General features: G+C 42.1%; 1 long non-coding RNA gene across 1 annotated transcript in view; it reads right to left on the reverse strand.

Annotated features, from left to right (window-relative positions):
* Nucleotides 1–19,152, reverse strand: part of LOC135321128 (uncharacterized) — a 36,683-nt gene extending 17,531 nt beyond the window's left edge. Inside the window, exon 1 of the long non-coding RNA XR_010380571.1 lies at nt 14,715–19,152. This is a non-coding gene — a long non-coding RNA (uncharacterized LOC135321128). The remainder of the gene's footprint in view (nt 1–14,714) is intronic.
* Between the last annotated feature and the right edge of the window lie 607 nt (nt 19,153–19,759).

Genomic DNA, 19,759 nt, shown 5'->3' on the forward strand with positions numbered 1-19,759 from the left:
AACAGGGAGCAGGCAGGAAGTCATGGGGTTGGGAATTGGGCTGTTTCTGCTGGTGTTACATTCCCTCATGTATTGTTTCTGTTTCTCTGACTCCCGCGATGATGTGTAACCCGTCTTCCCCGGACTGGATGCTGTGTAGTGTCATATTCAGAGAATCTCTACTCCAGCCTTAGGATCCAAAAGAACAATAAAGGTATTTACTAGGAGAGGTGGAACAGGGGTTTTACAACATGGATCACCCAGAAAACTTCTGACAAATCATTAGGCTTGTCTGCTTCTCCCTAAAATCCTTTGCTAAACATCCTCCCTGTCCTGTCTGGAGCAGTTCTCTCACCATTTGGCTGTCTTAGCGTCACCCCATCTTCCACACTGCACCCTCACATACCACCCTCCCCAGGCGGGCCTGCCCTGCCTGGCTCCCCGGAAGGAGATACCTGGTCTTCAGCTCTGCCATTTCCCCTGTGAGATCTGCATGCTTTCTCCCCGCAGAAATTCTGCTGAATGATGTTCCCACTCCTTACATACAACTGGCTGACCTGCTGACTCACCCATCAGGTCCAGTACCACAGGAATCTGAGGGGCAAAAATAGCCATGTCTCTCTCCAGACCCAACCGCTCTTAACTCTCCTTCTTTAGAGGAACATGAGTCATAAACTGCAAGAAGAGAGAAAGACAGGAAAGGGAAAGGGAGAGAGTTCAAGTCTGAACAGCTCTTGCAGGAGAGTGAAGATGTCTTTTTCTTTCTGATAAAGAATCCTCATTCCTCTCTGTCCCTTTTCTTTATAAAACACAGGCCACATAGCAGGTACCTACTTCATCCTGGTTGTGGAATATTATTCTGGAAAACGGACAGAATGAGGAGGTTTCTAGGTAATCTCAAGTGGATTTTATGTAAAATAAAACTTCTTTTTGAAGTCTTGTGAATTCTCTTAAAACTTATCCCTATTCAAATACAGTTGCAGGTGAGAAAAAAAACAAGCCAAGTCTGGGATTATCTGCCACTTGGTGGTATTTGGGCTATCGCTACAGTCTAGTTATAAGCTGACTATACTAATAAAAATCTAAAATATATCCAAGATCAAAACCAAGAGAGGGGAGAGAAGCAACGTTTGTGGTGTACACAAGCTGAGGCCAGCTGCTGTCCACACTTATCACTCCAGTTATCTTTGCAGTAAATCTTTAAGGGCTGTGCTGTTATCTCATTTTCTGAATGAGGAAACTGAGGCTCAGAGTGGTAAAGCAACTGGCCCGGGGTCATGTGAACAAAGACAACATCCAGGATTTGCACTCAGACCTGTCAAGCTCCCGAGTCTGTGATCTTTATCCACTATAACGTGCCGCCTTTTGATTCCGGATTTTATTCCACTTTGGGGAGTTGTCTTGGGTTTATTCGGGCTATTTTGTAGATGATGAAGAGTCATTTCTGTCTAGTTAAGCTTTAAACACCAAAGAAAAAGTACATCATATTTCTACATATGAAAAGCCATTTGGAGTGCAGTATAGAGGACTGTCGTTCTGAAGCACTCTCACACATAGTAATTGCTGACCCAGTACAAGAATCTAACACAAATTGCCAGAGTCTTATTTATTATATTGTACAAGAGCCAGAAAACCTAGAAATCCAGTTCGGTATTGGCTTTCCAACTCCTGAGCTGAAAGGGAGCCAGGTAAAGCAAGCTGCCTTTCTCATTGTCTTTCTTCCAGAGGCCCCAAGCTAAGGCATCAATCACCGCTGCCCCTCTCTTCCAACTTGAGTTGTAAAGTGTGAGAGTGTGATTCAGCCCCCCTTGTTTAATGTCTACTATTTTATTCTACTACCTCATTTTTTTTTCCTTTTTGTTCCACTTTTAGCTCAAGTTTCTGGGCATATAAAAATAAAATGTAAAATGTGATAGGTGCATGCTTTAGTGATTTACAGAGGTGGATTCCAAGCTTCCTTTTAAGGCCAGAACTATGGATTCTGCTTTTGTTTTATTGTTTCTTATCTATCCAACTGGGCTGTAAGTTTCCTTTAGGATAGGATCCAGGTCTCATTCATCTTTGTAGCCTCCTCTCTCTCACCCCACATAGCTTATCCTAGTGTCTTGTGCATTGGAGGCCATCAATAAATGCTCATTAAAATTGACATGTGAATAAATGTCAGCGATAGAGGCAAAGAGTTCTATTTTTGTTTCATGCCAAAAAAAGGTAGCCTCCATGACTCAGTGGTTTAAAAATTTCATCACAGTCTAAATGGGTTTGAAAAGTTTAGTTCAGAAGTGGCAAAGGCCTCAGTGTCATTTAGGATGCTTTCAGCTGCAAATAACAAAAGAGCCAACCAAAAGCAGCTTAAGGAGTGAGCCTAGACGAGATGACATGACAGCAGGTCTGGAGGAGGTGTGGTACACAAACAACGTCATCGAGGACCCAGGCTCTTGGCATCTTTTGTTTCGGCTTCTTGAGTATCCCCTTGTCATCAGATGCATGCTTCATATCCAAACATCTAGTCTTCCCAGAACTTATTTCAAAGGTAGGAAAGAAGAGGCAGAGAAGTTTCTTCACACGTTTCCCCCCTTCCACGTACTTCCCCTTTCCTCCCAGGGTCCTGTGCCTTGTACCACTGGCCTCTGGTGAACAGAATTACACACTGTGCTTGGGTTGGACCAGGCACTGTTTATCCACTCGGAATTAGAAAGGTTATACCCTTTCTAAAGTATCTTTAAATGAGAGCTCTGCTATCTTCTACTTAACATCAGGATTCTAGACAGAAGGAAGAAATGAGGAATAGGTCTCTGTTACCTTCTGTAGGAAATAATCTGTCACAAGCAGTTTCTGCCAGAGACGTGAGCTCGTCTGTGGAAGACTTAGACCCCAACACAGGGGCAGGAGACTCATATTTATTTGTTGTACATCTATTACATACGTATGCTATGTTATTTAATTTAACCCTCACACCATCAACCTAGGATGTAAGCATACTCACCAATTTACAGATGAGGACACTAAGGCTCAAGGAGGTTGAAAAATTGCACAAAAGCTAGACACCATCATAAGGTTCAAATCTATAAAAAACCATGTACTTTTCTCCATGTTTTAGGGTCTAATGATTAATTTTATGCATCAATTTGGCTGGGCTACAGGGCGCCTATATATTTAGTCAAACATTGTTTCGGTGTTACTATGAAAGTGTTTTTAGATGAAGTTAACATTTAAGTTCACAGATGGAGTAAAGTAGGTTCCCTTCCTAATCTGACTGGGCTTCATCCAACCAGGTGAAGACCTGAAAAAAGCGAGAGTAACACTCTCTTGAGTAAGAGAGGTTTATTCCTGACTGGTGGCCTTCACACTGAAACTCTGGCCCTTCCTGAGTCTTGAACCTGCAGGCCTCCAGACTGGAACTGCATCGTTGGCTCTCCTGGATCTCCAGGTCACCAAGTCGCTCTGGAGATCTTGGGACTTGCTATCCTCCATAAATTGTATAAGCCAATTCTTTATAATATACTATATATAAATGTATATAGAATGTATTTTATTATATATAAGAACATAAGTAAATAAATATTTATACACACACACATATGCACATCCCATTGGTTTTGTTTCTCTGGAGAATCCCAACACGTGGTGAGAACCTCTCTTCGGTTTGGGATGTCTGTAGCCTGAAGGGAAGCCCAAACCAGTTCCTGAAGTGCTGTGACCCAGAAAAGAAAATATCCCAGCCTATGTTAGGAGTAAAGAACACTTGATGGAAAGGTTTTCTCAAAGCTTAGTTGAAGGGTGGAGAGGAGGACACACTGCAAGCTCTCAGCAGCATTAACGTTCTAGAATGCCACATCCTGCGCAGAGCCAGAGCGCGCTGACTCGAGAGCTGCAGATCTCAACCACTGTGGCCCGGCATCCTGATCGGTTTTGATTAACGGTGCACCGTCGTATAAGGCGTTTGTTACCTATGAGAATGAAACACTGAAGTTTGACGATGCTTTTTTAAATTTATAAATTAGAGGAACAAATTCTCACTTTTGCTCACTTGTGTTCCAGGGTAAAGCAAAGCCTGGGGTGAGAGAGGAATGAGCGGAGACCTAGTGAGCACGGCGGCAATCTCATCTGACACGCAACCTAACGTAGCAGAGTGGGGCCATGCTCCCCACAGAGGAAGCCGTGCAACCTGGGAGTCCTGACGGGGAAATCATGAGAGCTGTTACTCGCACTGAATGTATTTCTGGCCTCACACTTTTGTGAAGAGCCTCTTCTTGGATTGTACTTGCCATTTCTGGAGGCTGGGATACTATGCCTGGTACTCCTTTCTTGGAATGAGTTAACCTGGGAAATGACTCTGCCTTTGACCTTGAAGTCACTCTTTCCTCAAAACATTGATTCTCTGACACCTGTAATAGCACGAGTCTATTCTACTGCCCCAAATTCTATCTAAAAGAATATCTAATATGTTTATCCCTTTGTTTGAAAGGAAACTAGAAAAAGCTACTTTTAAAATAAAAATGTCAACATTTTAAACACAAAAATTAGTTAAGTTGGACATTACTTATTAATCCAGTCTTAGAATATAAGAGAATTCTTTTTATTTATCTATTTATTTTGGTAGTAACTAAAAAATTCTTCTTTATTGTAAACAATGTTATGGTATGATATCAGGTTTTTTTTTCCCCTAAAAATATTTAAATACATAGGGTAGAAAAAAGAGTGCAAAATCAGCAAATTGCCCTCAATGTAGGAAAAAGTGGAAGAGATTTGCTAGAGAAGCTGTCTCTGTCAGAAATGAAGCACTGTACCACATGATGCTATACATTCATTTGAACAGCAGTGAGGAAGCTGCTGTGGACAATTCGAGGTCAGGTAAATAGAAGCTATGTTTAGGTCAAGTTCAAATCCAGAACTTAAGCTTCATTTCATCCTCTGGAAGTTCTGTAGTTGAATCATGTCTGAAGACATATTGTTGAATTTATAAGGAAGCTACATGATTACAAAAGTAATGTTTTATGTGTTTAATAAGCTTCAGGTCTCAGTGCTTTTAATATCCAAATATTTGTTTCAAACATATCTATTGCTTTTATTCTTTGAATGTAAGAGAATTCTTTAGGGTATGGATTCCTAACCCCCCAGAATATTCCTGTCCAATTCATTTTTAAATGTGAAAACACAGAACTTCTAGTTTGGTGGGAGCTCTTAGGAGGTTCTGTGATGCTGTTGGGTTCTCAAGCACAAAGCATATGAAGCCTGGTTTTCTCAAAAGCTTATTTACTGGGGGTCTTCCTCACCATGTAAAGGAAATCCAATTGTACTTTTTTTTCTAGCTGAAATTTTCAGATGCAAAAGTATAATACCCTGACAGAATAGAGCAGTTGGTGCATTTTTAATCCATGTTGAAGGAGGAGGAGAAAAAGAGGAAGAGACAGAGAAGACAAGGAGGAGGAGGAGGAAGAGGAGAAGAAGGTGGGGGAGGAGGAAGGATGGAGAGAGAGAGAGAGGAAAAGGGGGAGAATTGGGGGGGAGAAGAAGGGGGAGGAGAAAGGGAAGGAACAGAAAGGAGAGGAGAAGGAAGGAGAAGAAGTCAAAGTGATGCTTTATCTTTGACTTTGGACATCGTGGGAGGCCTCTGGATATGGTTTCCTGATTAGTGTCATTCTCACTGGTGGCCATTATCTAAAATTATTCAGTATCCACATCCTATGATTCAGCATTCTGGAACATTACCACACCTACAGAGATTCGGCGGGTTTGAACCAACAGGAGAGAATTTTACAGTCCACAAAGGTTAAGCCAAAATGACAAAATAACACACAAGAAACAAAAACGATACCCTCAAATCCAAAACAGAGAAAATATCTGCCCTTTAAATTAAGCAACGTAGAACCATTTTTAAATAAAATGAATTGGGTTGAAAAGATTGACTTGGTGATTTGGGAAGATTCTTGCATTCTGTAGTATCATATGTTATATATATTATTATAAAGATCAAATCTATAGATTCATTATATTATAATAGTATCAAGTAGATATCCCTAATCAAGCAGTCATTCTTTTGAAACCACAGATGGCATAAATATCCATATACACATTGCAGCTGAAACTGGTGGTAAATAACTTTTTCTCCCCACTTATGGCAGTAGACCTGTTAAGTGTGTGTCCAAGGGGCTACAATTAAGGATGAGGGAAAACACTGTTTAGTAAAGTTGGGATCAGGCATTTAAAAAAAAATTCTTATGCTCAAAACTGCTAGAGAACCGACCTGTTTATAGGAAATTGTTCTGCTAGAATTAGAAGTGGAAATAAGGAGGTGATAATGAAATACAGTTTAACCAGTAAAGGGTGGTGAACATATGTATCACACCACACCATACAAATAGGCTGCCAGTTTAGATATACAGTTGTGGTTCCTTTTGTCAAGCTATTCTATTTCCTGTTAGAAAGGCTAACTTTGAAATACAGTTTTCAGGAAGGGATGATAGAGCAAGAGCTTCATTCAGATGCTTAAATTATGTCCTCACATTTCTCTCTTCTTGCTGGTCATACTGAGATGATGCCCTCATAAGTCATCCATTTATTCATAGCTTGTGGGAAACAACGTTTCAGTCCTGACTGCTTAGTAATGGTCAAGCATCCACATCTGGAAGTCACTAGATGGTGTTGTTTTAGGTGGAAGGTCAGGATCTAAGTGGGAGATGACCTATCAGTCAGGGGCTTGCGTCACTTTCATGGTGACATTCCAGCCGTATTTATCTCTACTGGAAGGGGCAACGTGGAGGGGCTTCCTCTCCTCTTCCCCCGTGATGCCAGGAGGTTGCTCCTACGCAACGCAGATCAGGCCCAGATATTGCTGCTTCATTTCGGTCTTCATTAGCAGTTGTGAAAAACAGGTAACTAATACCAAGGAGAGTAGATATAATTTAATCTATTACAGGATGAGGGTTTTTTTCTTTTTTATGTCTTGGTTTAAATATGAAGTCTACTTTGGTCCCATTCAAGGAGTGAAAACCAGAGGAAGATGGTGAGCTCATCGCTCTTTCCCCACACCACGCTCCTCGCCCCCGTGCCTTCCACATTATCCTCTCTTCTCAACCTGCTAAACTCCTGTTGGCTCTTCAGCACCAAACTCAACTACCCTCTTTTCTCCAAAGCCTTCCCTAGCTCCCCAAGGCAGAGGCCTCACAGAACCACCAGAACTCCTTCCTCTCCGTTGCCCCTGTAATGATCTGTTTGCTCATGAGTTTCCATAAATTATTCCTGTTGTCCAGCACAATGACTGGTGTTTACTGGCAATCAGTAAATACTTGTTGACAAATGACTTGTTTTAAAGCAGTTTGGACACGTGTCCTGCCATCCAAGGATCAGACTGTATCAAGGCATTCCACCTATTTAGACTATTAGAGGAACAGAAAGTAACTGAATAGGATGGCAAGAGTTAACATAATTCTAATCCGTTTTAATTAACATTAAGTTTTAGTATGCTATCTATTTACCTGTCAATCTATTGAATCTTTTCATTTTTACAATAGGCACGGTCTTTCAGGTTGCCATCTACATCTATTTCTCAAGCCAGTCTTCATGGAAATGTTTGTTTACATGAGCTGAAGAAATATGTAGTGTTGTTTTCACAGAGGCTTAAGAAATACTTGGCTGAACAACATAACTGGGGGAAAAAAAAAGACTTGAGGAACAAAAAGTACCAAAGAAAACTCAGTATTCATCAGAATTAAAATTAGCCAAAGGAAAACAATAATCATAAACTCGAAACCTTTTCCTGCCATCAGTTTCCAGCTCCAGCAGCTTCCCCTCCTGGGTCTCTCTTAAGTTCCGAGAGAGATTCCCCATATGGGCCGATTCAACAGGCAAGGCCAGCTCAGGATTTCAAAGCATCTCTTTAAAATATGCAAAAAGGGCTAACGGGAAGGTTTGAATGGGGAGCAGTGCCTGGGGTGCCTTGTTACAAAGGTTCACCCTTGTGACTACTTCATTATCGCCCTGGATCATCTGCTCAGAGCTGCGGAGGCATCCCATATCTAGAATCGAGGCAGAACAACCTCCTCAGTTCTCATGCTCTGAGGCCTCTCATCGCACTGATCATTGTCAAACATTCCTTCCTCTTTCAGCAACCCAAGGCTAATGCCCGCCATGAAACAAAGGGTCTTTTTGAGGATGAATCTTGAGACAATCCCAGCCCCCTAAAAATTACATGCTGGAATATTTCTAAGTTCTGAAATTATTGTGCTCCTTTTAGAGAGCTCTCTGTGGACCTAACACTAGGTTATCAAAGGAAGGCTTCCCTCAAACACAGGACGGAAGAACAGACACTGTGGAAGGGAGTCGAAGGGAGAGTGGATGAAATAAATACACTGCGCACTGCTGTCCCTTCGGCAGGGCCTGCCCTAGGGAGCAATTGCACTCTGTTTGCACACCTCTTGTCTCATTTGATTCCCACCATCGTTCTGTGAAATAGTTAATAATATTATTCCCATTTTAAAGGTAAGTAAACTGAGGCTCAGTGATGTCACTTGGCCAAGGTCACACAGTTTGAGTCACATGACTCAAATCCAGGTCTTTTCATGAGAAAGCATAGCCTCTCACCCCTCCACTGCAGAACTCCTTGTGTTAAAGCAGGGGAAACTCCCTTAACCAGAACCACTCTCACATCATAAACTTTATAGGAAGGAGCCTAAGAATCCTTTACAACCCTTCATTTTATTGACAAGGAAACAACATTAGAACCCTCAGTTTTAAATGTTCTGGTTTCGCTGTCTTTAGCTTTAGGAGGAAAAAGCAAAATCATGAGGGAACCAGTTCACATCAGCAATTTTTGTGAGAAAACCAAGAGAGGCAACTTTCGGGAAAGCCTGCGGTCAGTGCACATTCAGTCCCGCACGATGAGAAATGAAGCTTTCAGTGTTGACCCCAAGGAACTGCAAAGTTCCAGCTAAATGCCTTCATGATCTGTGGGTTTCACACTCTGGGACAAAGTAGGCTGATAGAATTTGTCAGGCGTTGTCACAATGGCTGGAGAAAAAAGTTTTGTAATTGTCTCTGTGACTTAAGAAATTCAGTTTAGTCATTTGGTTTGCAGAAGATTCCTCTTGGCAAAAGGTTATTTTGTCTGTCTCCCATTTGTTTGTCTTATTTATTGTACACCATCCAAAGCAAGGATGGTATCTGCTACGTCTTTTGTAATTACACAAAAATACAGAGAGTACTCACAGTGTGTTCTGTCAGATAAAATTTTCAGATACAAATGCATAGCATCTTCTGGTAGCATCTGTGTTGGGGTCCTGATAAAAAGCCACTTAGGATTCAAGAAGGAAGTGGTTACATTCCCAGGGAACAAACAGTGAGGACTGCATACATATTCACCTGCTCTGTGACGTATGCATATGGTTTTCACTTTCCTCAAAAATCACTAATAGAAACTGTACCTTTTCTCATGCCTCCCACTGTCCTTCACTGCAGGATATATTACTCATGTCAGACCCACATTTACCTCTGGCCCACACAAACCTGCTGTTATCTTGCTGATTGTTACTGTAAATTACTGGCATCAGCAAAGCTTTGTCAGGAAACTGAGGTAATTGAAAATTCCAGAGAACTTGAAGAAAATGCATCCCAGATTACTTCAGGCCTCTTCCTCTTTTATTTAGTTCATGTTTCCATCTGAGTCATTGCTAAAATAGTGTAAAGGCTACGCTGCCATTCGGTATGAGGTAGAAAGCTTACACACGCATGCTGCCCTGTAAGCCACCTCGCCTGGACTGCAGTGAGTTTGGCCTCACTAACTTTACAATTCAATCCATGTCTGGGTGTTGGTAGGAGAGGTTGGTGCTGCTATGGTCATTAGTGATTATTTGAGAAATGAAGTTGTTAACCCATAAGGGTAAAATTTGTGCCCCAATAGAATCTTGTAAATGGTTTTCAAAAATCTTCAAGTGTATTGAATTACAAATTTCTGGTTTGCATCGGGGTCCTTCCATGGCTCCTTATTTTGACATCACTCTCTGTGTTATCTTCTGTCTTGTCACTGACTTATTCCTCTCTTTGGCTGATGACCGGGGTCGGTGGGGGACTAGACGTTGCTGACAGCCGCCCTCTAGGAGACTCACACATTTCCTACGTTCTTGCTGCTGGGTCTCTGGCTTTATGCTGGGGGCTCGAGTCAGAATGTTCACAGTCTTGACCTTCCAGGAACACGTTGCCTTTGGGAAACCAACCCTCGGACAGTGCATTAACGAAGCACATACTGAAGCCCAGAGGAGGGGCAGGTCTAAGACTAGAGTTTCAGGAAAAATAGTCTTAAGAAAGTGACCCTTACCTCACACCAGTCAGAATGGCCGTCATTCAAAAATCCACAAACGACAAATGCTGGAGAGGCTGTGGAGAAAGGGGAACCCTCCTACACTGCTGGTGGGAATGCAGTTTGGTGCAGCCACTATGGAAAACAGAGTGGAGATTCCTCAAAAGACTAGGAATAGACTTACCATATGACCCAGGAATCCCACTCCTGGGCTTGTATCCAGAAGGAAATCTACTTCAGGATGACACCTGCACCCCAATGTTCATAGCAGCGCTATTTACAATAGCCAAAACATGGAAACAGCCTAAATGTCCATCAACAGGTGACTGGATAAAGAAGATGTGGTATATTTATACAATGGATACTACTCAGCCATAGAAACTGACAACATAATGCCATTTGCAGCAACATGGATGCACCTGGAGAATGTCATTCTAAGTGAAGTAAGCCAGAAAGAGAAAGAAAAATACCGTATGAGATCGCTCATATGTGGAATCTAAAAAACAAAAACAAAAACAAACAAACAAACAAAAACAAAGCGTAAATACAGGACAGAAATAGACTCACAGACAGAGAATACAGACTTGTGGTTACCAGGGGGGTGGAGGGTGGGAAGGGATAGACTGGGATTTCAAAATTGTAGAATAGATAAACAAGATTACACTGTATAGCACAGGGAAATATACACAAAATGTTATGATAACTCACAGAGAAAAAAATGTGACAATGAGTGTGTATATGTCCATGAATGACTGAAAAATTGTGCTGAACACTGGAATTTGACACAACATTGTAAAATGATTATAAATCAATAAAAAATGTTAAAAAAAAAAAAGTGACCCTTGAGCTACGCTCTGAAGGACAAAAAAGTAAAATAAAATAGAGAGAGGTATGTTCAGGCAGATGCAAATTGGAGGGGTGATGAGAGCTGATGGAAAGGGAGGAAAGGAGGAGGCAGCTCATGAAAGCTTTGTGGACCAAGCTAAAGAAAATGACTTGCAGTTTGAGTGCTTTGGGGAACCACTGAAGAATTTCAAAGTAAGGTTTTAATATCATCAATTTGGCATTCATGGATTAAATCAGTGAACATTTATTGGTGGCAGTAACTCCCAGGGACTACAATGGTATCAGGATCCCTACTCTTTAAAAGCTTACAGGTTTAGGGAGAAGAAGATAGACATGAAAGCATAAAAGTACCAAAAGAGCACTTTTGGCCAATGTAGGAATGTGGGATGAGTTAGAAGGTGATAAACCACAAGTGTAGTTACAGGTGGGATGGGGGGAGCAAGTTATTTCTCTTGAACCATTCTTTTCAATCGTATTTAAGAAGATACGACAATTTAACAGTTGTTAAGACTGCGATGAAACAATGTTCAAGAAAGTCGTATGTAAAGATATCCAGAAATATCTTTAAAGAACATAAAAGGTGCATTCTTCTATCTGCCAGCTCCTCCATCAACCCTGAGTGGAAGCTCTATTCCCTGCTATGTAAGAATGAGGCAACATCTTGGGTGAGATTGGGGCCAGTGTGACCAGTGAAAAGGCTATCAGGGCAATTCGTGAGATTTCATGTATGCCTGAAATAAGGAAGTGATAAAGGTGACTGAGGAAGAGGAACAAGCAGGAGAGATAACGGGGACTATGACTCACAAGACTGATAACCCAGTTAGAGATAGAGCAGGATGACTCTCAAGATTTCCACCTGAGTGGCCCAGGAAGTGACATTCACCAGGTTTTAGCAGGCGGATGGTGGGTGGGAGGGAGATATGACCATGTCCATTTTGGACATGTCAAATTTGAGGTGCTTTTGAGACCATCAGGTGGCAATGTCCAGTATTCATTTGGATGCTAGGGTCTAACGCACAGGAGGAAAGTCTTACTAGGGAGATGCATTTTTGAGTCTCTGGGTATAGAAAAGTCGCTGAAGCACAGTGATCAGAATGAGGAGAGCACAGAGCCCCAGAGGGACTCTGGAAACGCTAGCATTTAAGATTGAGTGAAGAAAGCAGAGCTTGGTCAGTGGGTAGGAAGAAAACCAAGAAGACTGTGGTTAGGAATTTAAAGGAGGACTTTTAAAGAGGAAGTCATCAATGGAGTTAAAAGCTGCGTCTTCTTTGTGTAAAGATGTTCTATGACTTTCAAAACAAATTAAATACATTAGGTGGGACGGTTATTGCCAGTAACATGCAAGAACAGACTAATGGCATATAAAAAATACCACAAAGCTTGGAGAAAAGCAAATTAACCCAGGCTTTTAAGATGATATACCATCTTCTAGAAATAAAATGTAAAGGATGGCATGCTGGCCTCCGTGAAGAAGACATAGAGTTGGGTTTGTTATTCTTAGTAAAGAGATGAGAGAGTTTCAGTGAACCATCCCCTGACTTTCTTACCTGGGCCTTTGTGGTCCACTCATGGCTGGGCGGGCAGCCGGAGGCCAGGAGTAATGGGGCAGAACAGAGCTCGCAGGCACATCTGAGAACCCGGCCCAGGACCTGGTCTCACTGACTCCCAGCTTGAGGCCAGAGCAATATATCAATATATCAAAACACACCTCAGTTGACTCATTCCTGTCTTGGACTCTCATGTTGCCTTCTCCACAGGACCCCCAATATCCTCCCTGAATCTCAGGGATGTAAGTATACTGCAGGAACTATCAGCTGATGTCACAGGAGACTTGGAGCTGAAAAAGGTTAAGCTCATAGTGCAGTATGACCCAGGGGAGAGGGCACGTTCACTAATTTCTATTCCTGACGTCAGACTGCAAAAAAACACAACAAAGAACTGCTTGGATTCCACCCCCTGGCCTTCATTTAAAAACATTTGCTGTATTTTTCTCTGACATTTCCTACCTGAAGCAAGGTTTTGGTTCCCACACAACACCCTTTTCCTCTGCTTTCTGGTACTTTCATTATCTTGGCCTGCCCTCTGACACTGTTTCCCAATTTATGTTTTCCTTTCTCATTTCCCTCTTCTTAGCATTGACACGAGCCACAAACCTATAACCGTAATGTCTGACTCGCTTGGTGCTTCTTCTGTTAATGGACACCATGTGGAACAGGAGGCAGAAAAAAGACTCTTTACAGGAAATCAGATGATAATGCTTGCACTTTGGTGCCCTTTGAAACCAGAATTTAATTATCCTAATTAAAAAGATTACCTTATAGAAGACATTTGGGAAAAAGAGTAGGCAGTTTGTCTTTTTCCTGATAACATGCCTCTCAAAACCAGAAGGGATATTCCTGCTGACACTTATCTGTGAAAGCCCCGGCACTAAGAGATCAAAAACGAATCTTGACTTTTAGACCAACCTAGAGACTGAAAACTGAAGGCTTCCCCATGGTTTGTTTGGGGCAGACATTTGTTTCCTAGGGCGGCTGTAAGTACCACACAGTGGGTGCTTTAAACACAACAGAAATGGATTCTCTCATGGTTCTGGAGGCTAGAAGTCCAAAATCAAGACGTGGGCATGGCTGCTTCATCCTGAGGTTCCCGGTCCATTTCTCTCTCCTAGCTTTTAGTGATGGCCAGTATCCTTGGCTTTCTTTGGCCTGCAGCTGCCTCACTCCAATCTCTGATTTCACATGACATTCTCCCTGCATGTGTCTGTGTCCAAATTTCCCTCTTCTTATAAGGACACCATCCATATCGGATTAGGATCCACTCGAATGACCTCATCTTAACTTTGTTGTAGCTGCAAATACCCTATTTCCAAATAAGGTCACATTCATAAGTAGCAGGGGTTAGGATTGCAACATACCTTTTGTGAGGGACACAATCCAGCCCAAGCAGGGGAGGAGAAGCAGGCACCATCTCCCCTCCTTCAGGGATCCATGCGGTCCCAGTGTTCTGGGTTGGCACCTGAGATCCAGACCTCCTCATCTCCCAGTAAAAGTGGACTCACCTGTGCCCCCCTCCCTCAGGGCTCAGCTCTGTGCTCTAAATTGATCAATTAATCTCAGGGAGGATGACAATAGGCAAACGTTACCCCTCCCAGGTATTTGCATTTAACAGATGACTTCCTGGAGACAGCGATTTAACCTAAAGGTGCTGGTGGAAATTTTGCAGTGGGTAACATTTTCTTTTTGAGTGGACAGTTCTTTCCATGACCCTCAAATCATTGCTGTCTCCTCCATCTGCGAAAAGGGTGGTTCCTGTCTATCTGTTACTCTTAAAGGAAGGTTATTACCACCGACAAAGACCTCTTTCTGCATTGCATGTATTTATTCATCCCATGATTATACGTGTGCTGGGGGAGAAGATTTGCTCCCCATGGGGAAGTCCATCAAGTGCAAGAATTTTACCTTAGAAAATGCCAACCTGGGGATCAAACATGAGGCATATAAGCTCATTCTAAACCGTAGATAATTTTCAAAGAATTAACAGGCGAGAGAGAATTCGGTTGCTAGGAAAATAGGGTAAAATAAACATAAGCTGCCCCCACCTTGTTTTTCCATCTTGGAGTGAGGGGGCTGTGTGTCCGCGTCTTGCTGGGGAGTGTCTGTCCCTCCCATCTCAGTGGCGACAGACTCCCAGGGATGCCTACGTGTCTGTCTCACAGGTGTGGGATCTGGTACTTGCCAGCTAGTGAGGCTTCGGAAGAATCTCCCACAGTGGTTGTAAAGAGAAAAGAAGAGAGATAATCGTTCACTGGCATCAATAATCTACTTCCCCGACCAGCTGAACGCTGGAATAACAGCCTCGGCACTTGCGCCGCTACACCCCCTCCCCGGCCCCGCCACTGTCGGATCCTCTTCCCTTCTCCACAACTGGGAGCTCTAGGGAGCAGATTGTTTTGGCTGGAATTAGCCGGGCACAGATGGTACCACCTGCTGCATGTTCCTTACTTCTTATTGGCTCCTCTCGCAGCTCTGCGAGTTTCTGTGTTTTTCAGAAGTTCAGGGGAAGGGGAAATGGCTGGGGCCCTTGCTCAGGCCTGATTCTAGCACAGCTATCTGGAGCTAACTGGGGCCTGAGCGGAGGAAGGTGCTTTCAGGGTAACGTGCCACCGTGGCCGCCGGCGTGCCGGATCTGGTGCTTCTGTTTCCAAAATACAAATTTCCTTTGGCCCAAACCGTTTCTGTTTTCCAGGCTGACAGATCTGCCTGTGACCAGATACAAGGCAGGTGGCTTTGCGAAAGTGTTAGAAATGAGATTTCTCCCATTCTAAACTCAGGAGGAGGGACGTAGAAGGTCACTGCCCCTTTTACGGGGGAGGAAATCACGATTAGGCCACGAACAGGTTGCTAAGTTCATTTCCAGGCTATTCACTGGGAATGATAAGCCACGTCTCCTGACGCCAACAGTGTAAACCTCACAGATGAATAAATTCAGTTTTCTTGCCTATGAAAACATGACATTAGACCAAAGGACCTAAGGAGCCTCATTCCTGAAAATTCCCTGCATTTTATCTGCACAGCTGTTCTTGGGTGCTCGCCTACAGGAGATCGCACTGCAAATCACTTGCACGGCTGAGACGTGTTTTCTTACTCGTCTGCCTCCGTCTTCCACCCTTCTCCCTCTCTACATGCTCTGTTAGACTGATGCTTTTATTATCAAAGAACCCAACTCGTTCCTGCCTGAGGTATTTGCACCTGCTATTCCCTGTTCCTGGAACACTCTCCCTCCACATCCTCCCATGGCTCACTTCTTCTCATCCCTCAGACTCAACTCAAACACCACAGCCTTAAAGAGATTTTCCCTGACACTCCCCTCCCTGGCCCCCAAGCTGAGGTCGCTGTCCTCCAGTTCCCTCTCATTCACTGTTACATCACCTTCTTTCATTTTTAACAAAACCCTTGGCATTATGTGAAGTGATCTTATACACTTGTCCTGTTGTCTACCTTCTTTGCTAGAGTGTAGGTACTTTATGGTGGGAATACTGTCCACCACTGCATCCCTGGGATGGAGAGCAGTATTTCTTATGTAGCATCACTCACCAGTATGCACGTTATTGAGGGAAATGATGTTATTTTGTGCTTAAAAAGAAGAAACACTAAGGTATAAAAGGGAGACTGCTGGGGACTTTCATACTGGTACATTCCTTACAGAACCTGGAACTCAGTATTCTACTTCTCTATCTCTGGCAGTTATAAGAAACTTAAGGCCAGTAATCTTGCCTTGTTCATCTTCGTATATCCTACAGTATTGAGTGTGCCTCATGCAGGGTAGGCACTCAGTAAATTGAACAACTGTTACCGCTGAAACTGTTAATTATTACTCTTATTTTTAGGGCCACTAAGTGGACTAGAAGCATCACAGGAGTAGTAGAAGCATCAACAGCAGTGATAAGGCATGCTCGCCGCAGCTGGACACCTGGCTTCTGGTCTCCGCTCTGCCGATAACTACCAGATGACATGGGCTTTTTTTCCCCTCTGAGCCCCAGAATGTGAAAAGCCAGGGCTTTAGATGAGAGAGGCTCGAGATTCCTCCACTCTCTGATTTTTTTCCATCTATTTCCGCCTGTTCCAACTTTCCTGTTGCAGATCTAGGAATCTCCAATTGCTCCTGTTCCACCTTGTTTCTTCCTCTGACCACCCCTGGGCCTTTCAGTGCACGGGGGCACTCAGAAAAGCAGCGGCTAGAGAAAGAATGGCCCCAAGCACTCACACAGTGGGTTCAGGCTGAAAACTGTGGGTGCAGGGACTCGATAAAGCCATCACTATTCAATGGACAGAAGCATTGTCAAAAATCTTGGACCAACTAGTGGGTAAAATGTATGAACAGCAGCTAGTAATTTTTAAAGAGCATTTCTCAAAATTGAGAATCTCTGGCTCTCAGTGAAAGGAGACTCTAGTCCAGACGTGGTTAACAGCCCTCAGATGCTGGTGCGACATCTTAGAGTAATAGAGGGTTTCCAAAGTAGCTTATTTTCATTCCTCTCTTGCATGGAAGAGTTCCTGTAGACCAGAACGAACTTCTTGCAGGATTGGGGGAAACAACCTCACTCCTTTTGATGTTTCCATATCCATCTGAAGAAGCATTTTACTGTGATGTGTTGTAGAGAGCATTGTCAGGACACCGGGGCTCTGGCAGCCTGTGCTTAACTGCTTTCTAGATCACTGTGGGATAAACAGACAAACAACCTGCGTGGTCCCAAGGCTATACAGACTTCAGTTTCCTCACCTGTAAGATGTGAGTGGTAGCTTAAGTAACTGCTTTTATTTTTCTAAGTGTTACAAACATCAAGATGTTCTTCCTACCAATTCATAGGGGAGTTTTACTGAAGGATGAGAACAAGGTTTTTGAGTATTTCAATGTAGACACCAAGTACGTTTTAGTTTGGTCAGGTCATAAAGGGGTTTATAACACAGTTATAGGCTGATTTGTAGACGAAGGCATCTGACTCAAGGGATCATCACAGTTCTTTGAAAAGTATTTGTACAAATCGTTATTCCAACTTTCATTTTTAAAATTAAGGTAGTCCATTTTAAGCAGCTATTGTGGTTAGAACTCTTCTTGTTTTGATACGGTATTTTCAAATGTTCCTTCACCATTTAAAGTGAGTGAAATGTTCCATTTCATGGAATTGCTTTGATAATATAAAAACACTTTATTAAAATGCAGAGAAGAAAAAGAAGTGTCTACTTAGAAGTTAGGCTGATGATTCTCAAGCCCACTCTCTGAGCAATGGTGTTTTAAGCGTTAAAACAAATTGGGAAGGGTGGTTCGTACTTCTCTCTTTTCCTTCTTGCTTAGCTGTACCTTCAACCGGAAACCCATGAGCTCACACTTTCTAAGCACGTTCAATAATGAAGTGGTAGACCTCCACGGAATGCTTCAGTCAGGACTGCAGGAAGTGGTTAAGGGTTATTCAATAGCTGGTGATCTCCCTTTATGTCTGCACCAATCCTGGGCTGCCCTACAGGGTTGGGAAATATCGTTTGTGTTGGAAGTGGTATCTTTCAGAAGAGACGTAAAAGCTGAGGTCTAGGTTGCTTGTGGTCACTAAGTACACCATGATGCTTTCTGCGAGGGCAGGGATGTTCTTGGGTTTCCTTTCTAAATTTATATCCCTTTGCTCGCTTATATTTTTTTCAAGCAATTTGAAGACTGTATTCTTCTTTTCCTTAATGAAACTAGAATGAAGTGTAACTGTAATTTTTCGTCCTGTAAGGAAACCATTTTAGGAATGGATAAAAGCAATTCTCCTTTAAGGAAAGGTCACAGACTAAAATCTAAGTTTCCTATAAAAAGAATAAAGATAAACTAATATTTTCTCTGTCTTATTGTTGGCACATCTTATAAATAATGTAGAATTTTTTGGTGAAACTTTCATTTTTCCAGTATCAACATTTTAAGTGTTTTCCATTTGTGTAAGATAACAATATATAAAATATCTCAAAAGCACTCCTTCAGATTCCTTCCATCTCTTGGGTATTTTTTTTTAAACACTAGCTATTCAAATGTATACACTGAAAGTTAGCGATCTACACATGCACACACTCTCTCTGTCTTTCTGTCTGTCTGTCTCTCAGTCTCTCTCTCACTTCCCTTTGACTGCTCTGAAAATGGTCAGAACAGGATCGTAATGCACAAATCTTTTTCTGAATGTTTCCTTATGTTAGATCAGTTCCTTCTGAGTTCTGTGCTTGCCAATGCTAAATTTCCTGCCAGGGCAGTAGTCTATTTTTAACATTTTGGGGGCTTATTCTTCGTTCCAAATCTAACAGGCATATTCTGTGGAGTGAAAGAGAGAAAGCTGACTGGGTGCACTTACAAATCAGGACCATCAGGATTTGCAATTTCTGTAGATATGAACGAGAAAGACCAATTAGAATACTTAAAAGATCATTTGTCACCACTTCAATCTTCATGTATTTTTTACTCATCATTTTCTTTGACCAAAATTATTAGAATCTTTGTCATATTCATCTCAAGGCCTAATGGGAATAGTACTGTTCATTTTCTACTTTCAATATTTTGGAGCATTTTCACATGCCATTCTAGAGTGTAGGTGGCAGGTGACTGCTTCAACAGAGCAGGTTTTAGCTGGTGTCATATTCAGCATCATATCATCTCAGTGTCATTTCTCTGACTAATTCCGTATTTCATATACAAATGAAGACTGAGGGATTTATTTCTGTTATTTAATAGTATTTGTTTAATTCAGAGTTTAATATATCATCTTCAACCCTGAAAAAGAGGCCCTCTGAAACATCAGACCCAAAAAATTGGACACGGCCTATTAGCCCAAAAGAACATGTTGCCAATTATCTCCATGTTTATTTAAATACTTAGCTCTAAAGGAAGCAATCATTCCTTTATACTTCTTTAAATTTAGTATTGACATTTTTATTTTGGGAAAGGAGGTCTTTTTTTTTTTTTTTAACATGGATACAGGAAAAGAAAACTCTTCAATAAAAATATTGTCTAAAAAGTTTGTTTTGTCTGCATGATTTACTAAATATGTACAATTTCAATTCACAGCGAAGGTAACAAAGATTTAAACAGCCAACATCACAAATGTCTCAAGTTCTAAAAAAAAAT

This window comes from Camelus dromedarius, chromosome 4 (genome assembly GCF_036321535.1).
Source record: "Camelus dromedarius isolate mCamDro1 chromosome 4, mCamDro1.pat, whole genome shotgun sequence".
Lineage (NCBI taxonomy): Eukaryota > Metazoa > Chordata > Mammalia > Artiodactyla > Camelidae > Camelus > Camelus dromedarius.